Source organism: Phoca vitulina, unplaced genomic scaffold (genome assembly GCF_004348235.1).
Source record: "Phoca vitulina isolate PV1807 unplaced genomic scaffold, GSC_HSeal_1.0 scaffold42, whole genome shotgun sequence".
Taxonomy (NCBI): domain Eukaryota; kingdom Metazoa; phylum Chordata; class Mammalia; order Carnivora; family Phocidae; genus Phoca; species Phoca vitulina.
Window position 1 is genome coordinate 15,252,317 of NW_022589745.1, and position 17,873 is coordinate 15,270,189.

General features: G+C 57.2%; 1 long non-coding RNA gene across 1 annotated transcript; it reads right to left on the reverse strand.

Annotated features, from left to right (window-relative positions):
• Nucleotides 1-3,385: 3,385 nt before the first annotated feature.
• LOC116648225 lies at nucleotides 3,386-17,505 on the reverse strand. The gene is made up of 3 exons (XR_004302469.1): nucleotides 17,349-17,505; nucleotides 13,331-13,461; nucleotides 3,386-3,412 (listed from the first exon to the last, which is right to left on the reverse strand). It is a non-coding gene; the product is annotated as an uncharacterized LOC116648225 (long non-coding RNA).
• Between the last annotated feature and the right edge of the window lie 368 nt (nucleotides 17,506-17,873).

The window sequence follows — 17,873 nt, forward strand, 5'->3', positions numbered from 1 at the left end:
GCTGGTTGTTGTTGATCTCTGTCTTTCCCACAGCAGAGCTCAGTCCCGAATCCCCTCGCCCCGTCCCCACCCCCGCCCCCACGCGCAGAGGATGTCAATGAGTGTGGGCAGAAGTTAATTGCCTGGCAAGTTTGGATTCGCATCTTTGATCTGCAAACCTGGCAGTGCGGGTAGAGGAGAGAACTCTGGATCTGGGGGCAGACAGACCGGGGCTTGCATCCCGGCTTTGTCACTTACACCGAGTGACCTTGGGCGGTCGCTTCACTCCCCTAAGCCTGGCTGTCCTCGTCTGGGAAGTGGGGACAGTTGTATGTAACTCACAAGGGCCCGCGTGAGGGGCGATTACACAACGTGCACAAATAGCCCAGCCCAGCACCTGGTGGCCTCTTGGCTTCCTCTTGGGGATTAGCCGTGCCCAGTGATGAGTGTTTTAGTCTCGGTTTGGGTACTGGGCTTTCTGCGTTACTGGCGTAGTAAGCGCTTTATGTAGATCCTAATCCTCACAACTTCCTTGATGATGATGAAAGCATCATCATCAACAACAACACCATCTTTTCAGAGCCCAGGAAACAGGCCCAAAGAGCTGATGATGCTTGGCCCAGTCACAGAGCTGGTAAGTGGCATTGCTGTGGTTCGAACCAAGGCATTCGGTGTTGGTACCTGCCCTCCTAGCTCGGCGACCACACTGCTCCAAGGCCACTCGGACTCAAAAAGGAGATCGACAAAGGGACGTCCTTTGCTGCGATCAGACATAATTGCTGAGTTCCTACTGGAGAATTAGGGGAGGTGGTCTCAGGCCCACCTTTGGATGCTCACTGTGGGGTCCTGGGGAGCGGCTCCAGCCCAGGCCTGCGGGAGGAGCTCTGCTGAGACCTGGCGGGGGTGGCCCTGCCCATCACGTCTTCCTCCGCAGCCTGTTTGCCTGCCAGGGCCTTTGAACAATGATTAACTGCAATGGGCAGGCCAGCGCAGGCCGGGACGGGCTCCGTGGGTGAGCTCACCCCTTGCACAACGGCTGCCGCACCCGCCTGCCGGGCTCAGGGGCGACCCAGGGGGGCAGGGCCAGGCAGGATCCAAGAAGCTGGGGAGACGGCCCCAGGAAGGACAAGGGACAGCCTGGCTGCCAGTGATCACCACCATATTCTGCGCCCCTGGTCCCCAGCTTGTGGGGCCGCTTCTGCGGGTTCCCGTGTGTCCCAGGAGCAGACTCCGGCCCCAGGGCTTGGTGGGATCAGCCTTGCTGGAGATGTTTTTCAAACCGTATCACCTGAGCCTGTCCCCTGTCCTCCAGCCACAGATCTGCATACCCAGATGGGACTGGAGGAGGCAGGAGCTCACCCTGAGGGTCCCCCCACGCCCACTCGGGGCCTTTGGCTAATGGAGCCACACATAGCCCCTGAGCACCTCCTGCCCTGTCCTGGCTACACCAGGAAGCATAGGCACGTGCAGCTTCCAGGTCTGGTGCACCCGCCCACGCGTCACCCCCCAGGGCCCCTTCCCCAGGAGCACCCCGGTTCCTGGAGCGGTGGTGGTAGTGAAGTCCGTTTAGACCGGGCCAAAGCTGTCTCCAGACGTGCTGCTGGGCCCACACCCCCGCACCCAGCCTCACCAGAGGCTGCGCCTCTTCCTTAGCTGAATGGACTAGGCATGTCCTCGGTCCTGCGTAAAGGCTGCGCCCATTTCAGGTCTGGCTCCACCGTTTCAGAAGTCCAGGGAGGGTTGAGCTGTGTGGGTGGGAGATGGGGTGAGGGAGGGAAAGATCATTTCTCTGAAGCTCAGAGGGGCTGCCACAGACAGGGGTGATCCTCTCCCCTTCCTCGATATTCCAGGAAGGCCAGGTCTGCTGGGCCAATGCGGTGTCTTAGCTGACCTGTGGGTGCCCCCCACCTCCCTACAGTCCCCTGTGGTGGGGGCACTAAGGAAGGCTAGGGCCTGGCTGGGCTGCCCGGCCTCTCCTCACAATCTGGGGACACTGTGACCTGAGGCTTTACAAAAACTTTTCAGCAATAAACAAAGGGTGGGCTCCTCCTGACTACTTTTGTCCCAGAGTCACCTGCCCAGCCTCAGGGAACTCAAGTTTTGAGCCATCCTGTTTATTCTCTCATAGTGCCATCCCACGCCCGAACCTGGATCTCATCCTCTCAGGGCCACGTGAGACCCCTGCCCGCACCCCTCCCGCCGACCTTCTTACAGTAAATCCTTTTCTTTACTCGACACCCGCTCCTGACGTGAAGAGAACAGAACGTGCTCACTGCCCTCAGGAGCACGTGACCTTGTGGAGGAGACAGGTCAGAATTTCCATGAAGGAGGCCTGTCCCAGCTGCTCTGCCTTCTACACAGCACCTTCTGGATACCGGGCCCTGTTCTAGGCGGGTCCCCTATAGTTCCTGGTTTGTATCCCACGAGCTTCACAGCAGGGTATGCCCCCCACTGTAGCTCATGAGGGAAAAGCAAAGAAATTGAGCAACTTGCCCAAGCAGGTAAGTCGCAGGGCCAGGATTCAAACCTGGGCACCTGTGCTCTTAGCCGCCACGGTAGGCCGCCTCGGAAGCAGCAGAGGAGAGAAAGGGATGGCCGGGTGGTGCCTGAACCGGACGGCGGCAGAGCTGGGCCTGAGGTGTGAATGGGAGTCTGTCAGAGAAGCGGCATGGGGCGATCGGGATGGAAGAAATAGTACCAGCAACCCCAGGGAGGAGACGGGGACAGGGGTCCATGGACCCCCATCCCCCTGTCTGCTCTGAGTCTCCCATAATGAGCACATATTTTCATGTTACAGGTAAAACCGAAACACACACAGACACGATGAAGACTGAGTAGCATGTCAAAAAGCAACACCCCGAAGCAAGAGTTGGCAACCGTCTCTTGTAAAGGCCAGATGGTAAATATTTGAGGCTTTGTAGGCCATACTTTTTCTGTCACAGCGACTCCGTTCTGCCATGGGAGCTCCAAAGCAGCCACAGACGGGATGTGAACAAATGGGCATGGCTGTGTGCCAATAAAACTTTATTTATGGACATGGAAATGTCACACGATTTTCACGTCACAAAATAGGGTTCTTTTAAATGTTTCGCTCCTTTAAAAGGTAAAAAGTGTTTTTAGCTCACAGGCTGTACAAAAACAGGCAGGTGGGGAGCCGTGGGCCACAGTTTGCCAACCTCTGCCCCAAAGGCTCACAGAGCTGAGAGCAAATGGAAGCTTCAGAGAACTAGTTACGCAGATTGGCTAGAGCCCTGGAGCCCCAGGAGTGAGGAATGGGCCAAGACTGGGTGGATCCGGAACCACCCCTGGGGTGCCTCGAGCCCTGAGAGGAGGTGTTGTCACAGCAGGGTCAGCCCCAGGCTCCGGTTCCGATGTCACCAGGCCCTGACCGTGAGAACCCGGTGTTTGCTTCTCTGAGATTCAGTCGCTTCAGCTGTAAGATGGAACATGCCATTGACCTTGAAAGTCCTATGAATGGGACCAGCTGGGGTGGGGTGTGGGTGAGTGGCCCTTATTAATTCATACCATTGTTTTGGTTATTCTCAAGATTTTAGGCTGGAACTTAATTCAGATACAGCTTTCGGAAACATCTCCCTAGTGGCCATGTGAAGAATGGGTCAGCCTAGGTGTGAATACCTTCCATTTCGCCCTCCAGATCCCCCCTCCACCTGCTGCCCTGGGCTGGGGAAGCCCAACCTGTGTGGACAGCGTCAGCTGACTCCTCCACCCCCCCTTACCCCCCACCAGACTCAGCCAACAGGGAGCCCCAGCGGCAGGGGGGGGGGGGGGGCGGTGAGAAAGAGACTAAGGTTCTCAGCATTAACTCCCTGCAAGGTGTCTGCAAGCTGGCTGAGCCCATGAGGGAAAGCCAAAGTACTAGGCCTGGTGGACCTCACTAGTTCTCAATGTTTTCCTACCCCTTGCTCACGTGTTTGCAAATTCTTCTGTTTATCTGAATGTGAGTGCAACCTGGCTGATTGACTCAAAGAGAGTGAGACAGGAGAGAGATAGCAGTTAGGAGACCATCGTCATTGTGATGAAGGAAGGTGAAGCAATGGGACTGTGAGGGCAAGGAAGAGCTGGAACTGGGAAGATGGAGATGCTCAGGACCCCAGGAGGTACCCAGGGGCAGAGGCAGGCATTCGGAATGGAAACGATGAGTTTGCAGTAGTACCTGCAGGACACCCAGGTGACTGGATGCACAAGTGTACCCCAGCCCTCCTGCAGTCCTGATTTTCTGCCCAACCGGTAACCACCACCCACTCCATTGTCCCAGGCGAGCCACCCTGTTGGGAAGAGCCTGGGAGCCTTGGAGAGGGGTCAATGCATAAAGGGTTGCCAGCCCTGTAGATGCAGGGAGAAGGCTCTCAGATCCATGAACTTAGCAGCGAGGAGTGACAGGGCATGCTGGGGCCCTCAGGAGAGGCCCAGGAGGCCTGCATCCCCCAGGGGCCATGGGTGAGTTAAAGCCGGAGCCACCAGCCAGTGATATTGACAAGGGATGCTTCTGCCCATCAGCCGAGGATGTTGAACACGATGAGGCACCTCAATTTGAGATATATTTGGTTTTAAATCTTCCTTTTAACCACCCATCCTTGTGGCTTGTAGGAGGCAGGAAGTTAGATCCAAGCTTTCCTCCAGAGGGGGTCCTGGTACTGGCACGTGGGGGGGGCAGGGGGAGGGGTACCGCCTTCAGACCTCTCCAGGGCTCCCTCTCCTCATAACTGCACTGCCTTCTGATTACATTGTCCTTCCCCAAACAAACACTTGATTGAATATTTCTCGGCTGATTCACTGCTCAGTTCTCCTTCTCTCAGGAAATCAAACATACTCTGGCTTTGCCTCTTCATCATTCTGACCACGGTCATGCCTGACCTTCTGCTGGGATGGGCATTTAGGCTTCTCTGCTCTCTCTCACCCACAGAGCGCTGGGCAGTTAGTCTTACCTCAGATTCACTGCCTTTGAGAGCTCGGCAGTTTGCCCAACACCGCTCTCCATGTGCCCACGACGAATTACCACATCTCCTTCTGCTGAGAGGCTGGCCTGCCCTCAAGCCCCCCACCCCCACCACCTAAGCCCCAGGTCTGGTATTCATTACTGTCTAGTCAAGGCCTGATTCAGACACATTGCTCCACAGGCAGCCCAGCGGGCAGACAGCTAATGCCTTAGGCAACCCAGGTCTGACCAACTGGTTGGTCAAGTCAGATGGTCATGGAGCTAACAGGAACAGCTATGTGGACCTCAGCCTTAGGAGGCTGAGACAGGGCCCATGGAACAGCCCCTTGCTCTGACTCACCAGGTGATACTGAAACCTTGAAACACGCAGGAAGGCCTTTTTCCCAGAGAGCCTTCCTGGCTCTGCCATCAGGCCTGGGACCTCTCCTTAGGGCAGACACCCAGCAATCACTCCTGCCTGGTCCGTGCAGACCATAGGGTGTTCGTTGGCTGAGCACTGCTTTCTGGATCATTCTTCTGTGACATGCTAGAGACTGCGGAGGACTTGAGCTTTCCAGAAGATCCATTAGGTGCTCAGCTACTGAACCTACAACTTAGTGGGCATAAAGTAATTACCCTGTAGTTCAGTTGTGGGGGTCAGGGTGGAGGATGGAATGAAAAGACGTTACACAAGTTCGTTCATCTTTGTTTCAGCCAAAGCATTTTTGGCTCAGACTTCATGCAAGAAGCAGGTTTCCCGGGGCGCCTGGGTGGCTCAGTCGTTAAGCGTCTGCCTTCGGCTCAGGTCATGATCCCGGGGTCCTGAGATCGAGCCCCACATCGGGTTCCCTGCGCTGCGGGAGGCCTGCTTCTCCCTCTCCCACTCCCCCTGCTTGTGTTCCTTCTCTCGCTATCTCTCTCTGTCAAATAAATAAATCTTTAAAAAAAAAAAAAAAAAAAAAAAGAAGCAGGTTTCCCACCACAAAATTCCCCAGGAACACCGAGGTGTGCCCCACAGACTGCAGACCCCGGGCTCAGATTACAACTAGGGGCTCCACATCCCATCGCAGAATAGGCCGAGTATCGTAGAATTGGCGGGATGCAAGTCTCCATAGATTTCAGTTGCTAGAGACTTTTTCTTAACAAAAGCATGGACATCCCAGCTCACACAAGATGGTGTTGAACAAGGACGTTTCTGATGAGAATCAGCCACCCTGATTAAGGCTTCTCAAAGACTCCTTGGTGTGAAGAGGGTAAACATCCCTCATGGTCCAGTTCATGTAAGGAAGGGTGACATAGGGGTCCCTACAGAGTGTGGGCTTGATCAGGCATTCTCGGGAAACCCACTGGAAATCAGGAAATCTGACGAGCCCTGTGGAGCAACCCAGGGCACCTTCACACTTGGGAGCCTTGAGGGCCTGGGGGTTTGGTATCGGCTCCCAAGGCTCTGTTTGGGATCCATTTTCCTAAGTGCCCCGAGGAAGGGGGGAGGGGTGCGGGAAACACCTTCCTGATGGGAAGATCTGCTTCCTGTTGGGATTCCCCTGTTGATCTCCTGAGCCTCAAGGTCACCAAGCAGCCTCTGTGGCAAAAAGTCAGATGAGCCTGGATTCTGGTGCCCAGGGTCGGCGCGGCCTGCAGACAGCTCTTAGGAAACTGTGCCCCCCGGGGCTCATTCCAACTGCACGCACGGGACACTTCCAGAGGTCAGGAGCCCCAGGGGTCATTTGAACAGGAAGTTCTCAGGTTACATCAAATGTTCCATGTCACAAATCCCCCACTGAACCCCTTTTCAGGAAGTCATCAGTCTCGGTGGCCTGGTCGGGGAGGGGCAGGGTATCGTAACGGTCACGAGTAGGTAGCGTCTAGCTGTCCCCCCTGTCTGCGCACCTGGCTACAGCACCAGCTCTCCGCACACCGCCCATGACAGCACAGCACAGGGACACGGCCCGAACTGACATCACCAGGAGCTCCAGCAAAAAGCTGAAAAGAGGGCATCTGGCAAAGGCACCCCGAGACACTGGTGTGAGTGCCAGGGATGCTCCTGCGTTCGGGACGGTGGAGGCAGCGAGGAGAGATGGCCTCACCCTCTTCTCTCTCTGTGCCCATTCCTGTCTCTCCCTCCCTCTGGGTTCTAAGTCCTCCTGCCGTGTCCCCAGGCAGCTGCCCCGGACCTGCAGATCCCACCAGGCAGACACAATTCTTTGTCCCACAGACTGCGAACTCCTCAAACCCGCACCCCATTCCCACTGTGCTTGAGGAGCATCTGTGGGTCAGTGTAAGGGTGGGTGATGAAAAGCAGAGCTGCTTCCACTCAGCCTCAGCCCTGCCCTGGAAGGCTCCTAGAAACTGCTGGAAGTTTCTAGCATTACACAAGGGTCCTCCTAGCACTCCAGGATCCGGCCGAGTGACACCTCCTCCTGGAAGCCTGCCCATGAGTGCGGGCAGTTTTAGAATCAGTGAGCAGCTGCTGAGAAAGTAATGAGGGGAAGCAGAGGACAGGAGAGTATGTGGGATGAGGAGAAGCCACAGGGTCCATCCTGGGCTCTTGTTCCCTAGGAGGCTGGCTCCACTGGTGTGTGGCCCCAGCTCCCGCGGGTCCTTCTTCCAGGTGGCCGCCCGTGGTACAGGTGGCACTGTGGGGACAGGCAGCAGGTAAGAGGGACGGCTTTCCTGGACAGGACAAAGGGAGCATCCAGAAAGCCACAGGGAAGCTGCCCCCGCACAGGAGGTGGTGCTGGGTGGGTGGGGGACACCCTAACTGTGGAGTCTGAGCTCCCCGCCTGGGGGCACCCACAGAGCTGACCCCTTCTTCCTGAACCTTCTTCCTGAACCCTCACAGGACGTCTTCCCCGAACAAGGAGGGAGTGCTGGGAATCAGGGGCCACTCCTGGCCCCCGACGCACTAGAGCTCATGACATCACAGTCCCCTGCACCAGCATGCCCGTGGGGTGGCCTGCTTTGGCCACTGTGGCACCTGCTACAGGGAAACTGCTCTTGGAGAACCAGCACCCACTTCAGCGATGCCCAGAAAGCCTGGAGCCCCCCACCAACTCACTTCCCCTGCCAGACTTGGTTTCTTAGTTCCTTGTCTTTTCTTATCTCTAGACCTCTCCCAATCAGAAATCCTACCCATCCTTCTAGACCAGCCTTGAGAGCCACCCCCACCCCCTACCCCCCAACACCCACAGCCCTCAGCAGGCTTCTCCCTCCTTCCCTTGCTCCTACAGGGCCTGGAGTCAACTCATGGTACCAAGTGCTTGAGTCTGATGGGTGTCTCCCCAGCAGGACCGTGGGGTCCCTAATGGTCTATTTCACTAGGGAGCCTATTCCACTGGGGAGCCTAGGGCTGGGCATCCTGTAGGTGCTCAGTGGGAACTCGGTGATGGACCGAATCCTCAGCTGCAGCCCCTCTGCCCCCTCCCCCTCCGCAGTCCCCACGCCTGCTGGCCCCAGGCTTTGCAGGCCGGAGCCCAGCTGCACGAACTTGGAGCCTGGTCTTAGCAAATGACCTGCCCAGGGAACTCTCAACCACTTCCCACCAGTCCCTGGCCACGGCTCCTTTCTCTTCGAGGAACTAACTGCTATTCTGTGAGTCAGTAACTGGGGACAAAGGGAAAGGGTGGCCTCATGTGACAGCTACAGTCATGGGGGAAGGCGCATCTGCTTCTGCTTCTCCAGAGAGACCATCCCCTCCGTCCCCTCCGGCGGGAAGGAGGCCCCAGTCACGATACAGGTGCCACGTGCATGCAGTCTAACCAGACGGGGTCCTAGACAACCACCCGAACAGCAGAAAGAAACTGTGCTGGGAGCAAGGGGACCCAGGAACTCTTGGCTCCCCCTCTGAGTAGTCAATCCCCTTCTCTGAACCTCCGTTTCAAGGGTATGGCCTTGAGAGCCCTAAGAATCCTCCGTGTTGTGATTTCCAGAAATTCATATATGTGGAGAAGCGCTGAGGGGCAGCCACGTCCTAAAGGATCCACGAGGGCCGTGTCCCAGGCAGCACTGCCTGCCCCTCTGGCTCCAAGGAAGCCTGCAGCCGTGGCCGTGGGTTCCACCCTAGCGCCGCCTGTCACTTGTCCGCGACCCTGCTCTCTGAGGAGACCTGAAGCCCAGGAGGGCAGGAATGTCCCCAAGATCTAGAGCGTGTCCCTGAGCCTGCTGGTCTGCAGCTCTGGGCTCCTCGCCCCTCTTTCCCAGAGGATACACCCTGAAGGGTCAGTGTCCTAAAGAGGGCCAGGATGTGGAGGGGCTTCTGGCTTTCAAGGGCTGGGATGAAGGCACCGCCTCTCACAGCCCAGCTGGTAAGGCCAGTTCCTCTGCCCAGGAGCGTTTATGGCTACGCTGGTGACTCCATGTGTCTGGGGTGGGGTGGGAGCTGGATGGGACCACATGGCACCAGAGGGAAACCCTGGAGCGGCGGCTGGGGCCACAGCTGGCCCTATGCCTTTCATCTCCAGATGCCGGGGCCTCCCTCCCCACATGGTGCCCAGAAGGAGCGCAGGCCTTCCCCTCCTGGAAGGCGGCCTGAGGCAGAACCGTCAGTGGGGGGTGGATGGTTAGAGTGGGGTTTCCAGTGGGCTACACCTCCCACAGCCCTTGAAGTGTGTGAGGATTTCTGCATTCAAGGCCCTCCCCTCCGCCCTGCAGCCTCCTCCCAGCCTTTCCAGGGTCATTTCTTAGGGAGGCCGGGGGTGGCCGGAGGATGGCAGAAGGGCAGAGAGGGCAGAGTTGCGTGTGTGCAAGGGAAGCCCTCTCCTCCGGGTTGGAGGGTCGCCCCGAGGCTGACAGTGCATCTGTGCCCACTGGTCACACCTTGAAGGAAGTGTCTTCCTTTCTAATGACAAAACCAAGGCATGTCCCCTCACCACGCCCTCTGCCCGCAGAGCTGGATCTGTCCAGAGGGGGCGCTGTTTCTAATGTGTGCGGAGATGTTCTCTATGCCCCCGATGCCCTGAGGCTGGGCTGGGGCTCACCCATCCCTGGGTGGGAATTTGGGTAAGGAGGAAGGTTTGGAAGGCACACAACAGGTGGGAATTCAGTTCACAAAGTGGCATCCTCTCGGAGCCAGAACATCTTTTTCCCAATTTCTGACACACCTGGTTGTTGACCCCCAGCACTCCCAGCCAGGAGACCAAGGGTTCAGCCAGTCAGCACAGGGCCTGCGAGCCCCATGGCTGCCGCCCGGCCAGTACTCAGCTATCTTGGGAAGCCAGAAAGAAATGCGTGGTTCAATGTGCCCTCCCACCCAAGGCAAGTCCTGCCCTGTGAGCACCTCCCTCAAGGGAAGGATGGGTGGACAGCCTGGAGCCCAGCCCCCTTCCCACAACCACATCTCCAGGCACTGAAGCCCTCGGGTCAGTTCTGATCTGAAGGCCAGGCCGGGCAAGGCCAAGCCCCAGTGGTCTCTGGGATCAGCCAAGTCTCCCGTTTTGGGTCTCAGGTATTCCCTCCCCCAGGCATCCCAGGGCTGGGGTTGGGGGGCACAGATAGGGAGGGCCTCAGCCTTCTCCTCCCTGCACTCTCTCCAGTCAAGTCCACCCCCACCCACCCCCAAGCCTCTGTGGGGAAGCCAGGGGAGAGCCAGGACCTAGGCTGCTTGTGGCTCTGACACATGGGACCTTCCCTAGAAGCCTAGAATAAGCACCCACACAACCAGCGCTTTGGCTCAGGTGATCCCTAGGGGCCCATGCCCCGGGACCCCTCCCGCGCCTCCTTCCCCACCTCACTATGCTCACCAGCCCAGGCCCAGGGAGTCCAGCGGAACACTTGCAAGAGCTGGAGCACGAGCAAAAGAAGGGATGGGGAGCCAGGTCCTCCACGCTCACCCTCCATCCCTCACCCTCCCGTCCCCGGCTCTCAGCCCGGCCAGCAGAGCCCAGGTGTTTCCCATTAAGGCTTTTATTGCGGAGTCTCGGGCTCTGGTTGAAGAAGGCCCAAGGAGCTACCCTCTCCTCCACGCCCCCCACCCCCGGCTGCGCCGACACGGCGGGGCCTGTCCTCTCCCACCACCTAGCCCTTTGTGGGCAGCCTCTTGCCCTCGCTGGGAGGTCACCCAGGGCCCGGCCCCAGGCTCCAAGCCCATTCCTTCCACCCGTCCTTCACACTGCAATAGCCAGAGCATGCTTCTGTGGAACAAAGCTAATTATCCCATGCCCTTACTATTAAATCCACCAAAGGCTGCCCTTTGTGTTTGTGTGTGTTTGTGTGTTTTTGTTTTTTAACAACTGGCTCTGTTTTGTAGCACTGACCAGGTGCCATGATGTAAATATTCCCACCCCAGCTGATTTCAGAATAACAGCGTGAGGTCACTGAACTCGTGCCCCATCAGCACTCACAGGCCAGGAGTTGTTAACCTCAGCACACAGCCATCTCTACCCCTTTCCCCTTGACCTAGGATGCAAAGTCCTCCTCTACTGGCCCCCGTTGTCCCTCCAGCCCCATCTCTCACTGCCTTCCCACCCCCGACGCAGATACCGCACGCGGGAGGGCACCTCGGGTCCCTGAATGCACCCAGCACTTGCCAGAAACAGCATCTCCTGTGTGGCCTGGCCAGCTCCTTCGGTAATACCCAATTCACATGTTTCCTCCTCTAGGCTGCCTTCTCTAACTCCTCAATCCCGATTAGTGCCCGTCCCTGTGACCCTAGAACACTGCCCTTGGACATCTATATTATTTAATAATGCATGTCTGTCCTTGCCGCAAAACTGACAGTTCTGCAGAGGCCAGTGCTATGTTCTGGGGTCTCTGGGTCTCAGCCCCTGATCCAGAAGAGGCCTCAAGATTGAGCTGAGGGAGTGAGATGCATGGAGTAGCAAGCCTGGGGCCCAGGGTTTCATGCGAGGAGCTACCCGGGGACTCAAGGCACTCCCTTGGATCTTTCCCAGCAGAGCCCAGTGCCACCTTCTTGGCCAGCTTTCTAGGAGAGCTGCAGGACAGGGACAGGGGACCTGGCCCATACTGCGGGAAGGGGCATCCTCCCCACTCCTGGGTCTGAGATTCACCAGGTGCCAGCCCCAGCCTGCCCCCTGGCACAGAGGGGCACAGAGCTGGCGGGTGCTGGGGCCGAAGTGACCTGCCGCCCCTCCCAGTTGTTTGTATCCTGGTGACCATGGTTTCCGGTAGGGCGGGCTATCATTATTGACTTTGGCACCAGCACCCAGGCATTTCGGGGAGGCCACCCTTTCCCGTGCCTGGGAAAAGCCTCAGGGGTGGCTGGGGCAGCCCCGGCCTGGAAGAGCCCCCCACCCCCAGGTCCTGCCCAGGTGGTCCTTTGTGACCAGAATGGGAGAGACAGGAAGCAGCGGTGGTACAGGGAGGGCCCTGGGCTTCCGAGGGAAAAAGACTGGGTTTGCACGTCAGCTTGGCCACTCAGCAGCTGTACAAGGTAACGGCGTGGGGCCTTGATCTCCTCATCTGTAAAACGGAGGTAGTTATGCCTGCCTTTCAGGGCTTTTGTGAACGTAAGAGTAACATCCACTGTTTTTGGAGTGCTTTGTCCACAGCAAAACGTACTTTACTCACATTATCTATGTAATCCCCCCCCCCCCCCGGAGCCCTATGAGATCAGACCTATTAGCCCCATTTCACAGATGAGAAAACAGCAAGTGAGGTATAACTCCAAAGCTCCTTCTCCTACCACTATGCTCCCCAGTGTCCCTAAAATTAGAGGGCAGGTGTGTGCGGGGCCTGGCACATTCTAGGCACAGGATAGATGAAAGCTCTTAATAACTATCCAAAATCCTGCTGTCCGGCATATATCAGGAGATGGAATTTTTAAAAAATTTCTTTCAAAGTTTTATCTGAACCAGAAGGTAGGCAGTTGTGCTCCTGATTTTCAGATGAGGAAAACGGAGGCCCGAGGTGGTGAGGGCTTCTCCACAGCCCCGCAGCTAGGTCCCGCAGACCCTGGCTAAGCACCAGGCCTGGGCTCTGGGCCTGCCCTCTGCAGTGGGAGGGCGGCGTCTGGCTCCTGGGACAAACCTGGTGTGTCTGCGGGTGCAGGCCAGGAAGAAGGCTGGAAAGACAGGGCCGAGAAGGGCTGACCGTGGGGCCTGGACTGAGAGGGGGCAGAGAGGCCAGCTCCCCACCTCCTCCCCCACCACCCTCTCTTCTGCCCCTACCTTGGGCCACATAACTGAGTTGGGATGGGGGGCAGGGGAGCACGGGGCGCCTGAAGCTCCAGCCCCGGGGCCTTGCGCATGTCTCTCTTCTCTCCAGACCTGCGTCCTCACCTGGCGAATGGGAGTGCTAATAACACCAGCACCAGCCCCAGTCCCAGGACATCATGAGAATGTGAGGGGCTCGTGGCTGTGACTCCCCCGGCTCCGCGGGTGGGAGCCCAGCTGGGGAGGGCCCCGCCAGGCTGCACTGAGCCACAGCTGGAGCGCACATCTCGGGGACAGCCCAGCCCACCTTGCACACAGCGAAGCCCTGCTCTTCGTCTGCAGTCCGAGGCCCGACGGCTTCTTGTCTGTCACACCAGGACATGAGACTTCTCTAATAGGTTCCGGTGGTAGCACATCTCATATGCATGGCAAAACATCCTAATTTAAAAAGAGAAAAATATATAAACATTTCATATAGCTTTGATAACCCGTCGTACAGGGAAAAGCGTTTGATAAAATTCTTCCTCCTTCTGTGGACTATGGACAGCCAGCCACTAGCAGATCTGGAACAAACCCACGTCCTCGGGTTCTGTTGTGGCTTAGGAGTAGCCAGGCTGGACCCACCCGGGAGGCTCAGCTGCTTCTGCACTGGGGGCCCCTGGGGCCTGGTGTAGACCTTCTTCCCCTGACCCTCAGGCTGCAGGGACCCCGTCCCAGGAGGGTGAGCACCGCGGTCTGCATCATCAAAGCCCCTGGGCGTGGTTAGCAGCAGGTCTGGTCACCCTGCCCTGGCAGGATTCTGGAAGGTGTGAGGGGTGATCTCACCTCTGGCTACATCCTAGGAGATGGGGAGACTGGGTTTGGAGGGAGAGAACACTAGCTGGTGATGTGCACGCTGGGGCCCCCGACGCCTTGCTAGCCCGTGGTGCTGTCCCTGGTTTAACCACAGTGTCTGTTACCACAAGGCAGCAACAGACCAAATGCTGTCCCCCTAGTACCTTACTGAGTCCTCAGGACGCCCTGTGAGGGAGATCACGCGACTGGTAGATGGAACCACCAGGATTCTGAGCCCGAGCATCTGGTTCCAGTCTTTGTCGCAACCACCATGCTATTCTGCCTTCTCCATGAGCTGTGAAGGGGTGACCACATCTGCTCCTCCCCACACCACCTTCACTTTGGGGGTTAACAGGAGCACTAACAGCTCCCATCCTGAGAAGCCCTTACACCTGGGGCTGCCGGGGCAGGTGTGCCAGCCAGTGTGGGTCCTGGCCGCTCAGGGCGTCTGGCCTAGGAAGGGCTCTATAGATCCAGGATTGAAGATGCTCCCCTGCCAAGGTCTCTGGGGTCCAGATCGCCCGGTGGACAGCGGGGGGCGGGGGGGGGCGCGGTTCTGAGGCAGCCCAGGGACGCCACGCAGGCTTCCTCTGAGGCTCACACAGGGCCTCATGCTTGCTTGCCTCCCAGGTCTGCAGAGTTAGCATTTTGCAGCTTGTGAGCGTGAGAGGCCCCAATCTGGCCTGCCCCTGTGGTTGCGCAAGCGTTGCCTGGGTCAAGGAGCCAGCAGGGGCCAATATCCTGTTTTCCAGGTTCGAGGTTCACGGGCCTGGAGGAAAAGGTCCTTGTTCTTACTGGACAAAAGTATAATCCGCTAACTGAGCCAGGCCCCAAATGGGGAGTCTTTTTTAATTCACCAGAGGTGCTGCATGGGCTGCCTCAAAGGAGGAGGGACAGTCAGCCCAAGAGCCCCTGGAGCAGGGGTCCCGTCCTAGCCTCTGGCCCAGGTCTCTCTCCTCCCTAGGGACCTGCGAATCTCGGCAGGTTCTCACGGGTAACCTCTCCCTCAGGCTACAGGGATCACGCCTTCTGGATCTGAAATCAGGATCTGAAGTTGGACAAAGGCAGTATTGATGTGTGAATCTAGAAATAAGGAAATCCTCACAGTTGAAGAGCACTTGGGTTGTTCTAGTTTGGGGGATTATGAGTAAAGTCACCACATCGCTACCATGGAATACGATTCAGCAATAAAAAGCAACAAAGCTCCTGATACACCAACAGCTTGGACGGAGCTCAAAGGCAGTCTCCTCCTAAATGAAAGGAGCCAGACTCAAAAGGCTTCATGCTATATGATTCCATTTATAGGACATCTGGAAAAGGCAAAATTCCCAGGACAGAAAACAGATCAGTGGTCGCTAAGGGGCTGGGCGGGGAGGGTCTTGACGACAGAGGGGCGCCGGGGAGTTTTCAGGGTGCTGAAACTGTTCTATGCTGTACTTGTGAGGGCGGTTACATGGCTGTTTGCATTTGCAGAAGAATTAATTGTAGGACAATAAGAATGGGTTTTCCTGTATGTAAAACAGATCTCAATTTTTTAAAAAAAACAGAAAATTACATTTCCTTTTCTGTCCCTTTTTCCACTCATTTTGACCTCAACATAAACTTGAATATCAACAAATCTGACTTAATGGATATTTCCAGCATGTCTCCTGTGTGCCAGGCCCTCTGTTCTGCCCAGAGAGGGGAGTGGCACCCAGAGGCCTGCGCTCACTCGGGGACACCCCCCACCCCTGCCCCTCCTCAGCTTGTGTCATCAGCTCCTACCTCCTCCCACACCTCCCAACATGCGTGCCGAGGCCCAGTGCACCCCTATTTCCCTCTTAGGGGCCTCTGGATTGCTTCGGCCTCATGCTGACTGATGAAGGTCAGTCGGTAACTCTGTGCTGAAATACTGGAATTTCTGAGACGTTTCCATGGTTTATGGGACCATAATATTTGAAATGGGAACCTGCGAACCAACTTTGACACCTCCCTCCTCCTTGTCACCCCACCCCTCCCACGCCCCACACAGTCAGGGAAGGGGGGGGACACAAACTAGCAGGCAGGTGTCCTGAGGGGGCTCAGGCCTACGTGGTGGTTTATCGATATGAATCCTATGTCACAACTTTTGAGGAAGGCAATTGGCAATGTTGTGGTTTTTTTTTTTTTTCACTGACCCCAAAGTGCCCTGGACTGTTGCGCCAAAAAAAAAAAAAAAAAAAATCAATCCACTGGCGCGTCCTGTTGGTCTTCCTTTCTGAATGTCTTAACACCTTTTCCCAAGACCACTGCTCGTTCCAGGCCATGTACCTCTCACAGGGACCCCTGCACCGGCCTCCCAGCTGACCAGCCCCCCATTCCCCTCACCCTGCAGCCAGAGGGATATTTTGCTCCTTCAAAATCACGGGCACACCAGGAGCCCGCGCCAATCCATTAGGAAAACACAAAAGGCCCATTCGACAAACAGACCAAAACATATGAAGAAGCAGTTGCCCTACGAAAAAAGAAATCAAATAGCAAAAACCCATACAAAGATTCCTAAGTTCATTTACAGTTAAATAGATGAAAACCAAAACAACGGTGTGATACCATCTGCATCCCCCAGCCCCGTGGAAAAGGAAAATGGAACTCGTGGCCGGTATGCGCGGTGACCTGTGAGGGGGTGTCTATGCGTCTGTCACACGCAGCCTGGACGTGGCGACCGCTGTGGCAAAGTGGTGAAACTCTTGGAGGGTCATCGTGAGGGACACCCCCTTCCACCCAGAACCCAGTGCTAGGAAGGGGCCCGTGGTGTGGACTCGGAACAGCGCCCTACATCTGCCTCCCGAGCTGCCTGCAGCGGCGGCTTCCAGCAGTGGTTGCAAGAGCGAAAGCCTGCAAACAAGGTGCCCCCCAAGAGCGGAGAGTCGAGTCAGTAATGCTCTGTCCGGACCAAATGCTCCGCAGACGTTAAGAAGAACGGAGTAGGGCCGACATGACCCTGGTCAGGGGAAGGAGCTGCAGATCTCCCCCTGTGAGAGCCATTCCTTCGCTTGCAACTCTTGAAAGCACAGGCTTATCCTCACAAGTGTATGCATGGAAAAACTTCTGGAAGCACGCACCAAAAACCTGTTAAATGAAATTGCCTTTGGCGAGGGAGACAGGTGGGGAGGAGGCTTTCTCTTTTCATGGTGTACTTTGCTGTTCTGCTTGGATTTCTAATCATGGACACAGAGGATTTTGATTTTTAAAGTGTCATCGGGAAATATCTGGGTGGTGGGATGTGAGGCCAATTTGGTTTTCTTCTTTGTACTTTTCTATATCAAAAAGAATCAAAATCAATGTGTTTAAATGTTGCAAAACAAACAAAAACTTTCACTGCCCTGGGGATAAAGTCCACGCTCCTGAGCTCGCCCTGGGAGGTCCTTTGGCGCCAGCGGCAGCTTCCCCTCCGGTCTCCCGACTCCTGGGTCCCCGCCACAGCCAACCCCATCCGCTTTCCCCACGCCAGAGCCCCTTGCTCACTCTCTTACCTCTGGGCCTTTGGCAGTGCTGTTCCATCTACCTGGAACACTCGGCCCCTCCTCCGCCGGCCTCTTCCTTCCGCCTTCCTCCTCCTGCAGCCTGGCGCCAGGCGCCTGCCCACCCTCCCCCCCGCCGGCAGTCCCGCCCTGCCTGGCTGGCTCCCCAGCACCCTGGCCTCACCTCTGCCAAGCCAGTGCTCCTGTTATGCGCGGAGGGCCTCTCTGCCGGCCAGCACCCCCCCACCCCCCGCACTACCTCACAAGGGCCTGGAAGGTAGGGCCAGGGCGCGCGTGCCCCGCATCCAGGGCCCAGCACTGTGCCTGGCACACAGGACGCTCCAGGAACGGCTGGCGGGTGACCCCCCGAGGGGAACGAACACACGACACAGCTGGCGCGCGGGCTCGTCCCCGCAGCGGGCCTGGTTGCGGGCTGGGGTCCCGGGGCCTCGGGCCCGCTGACGCAGGCTGGGGGGGCGGACGGAGCAACGAGCAACCCGCAGCCGCGCCGCCCGCTCGCTCCACGCTGGCTTCTAT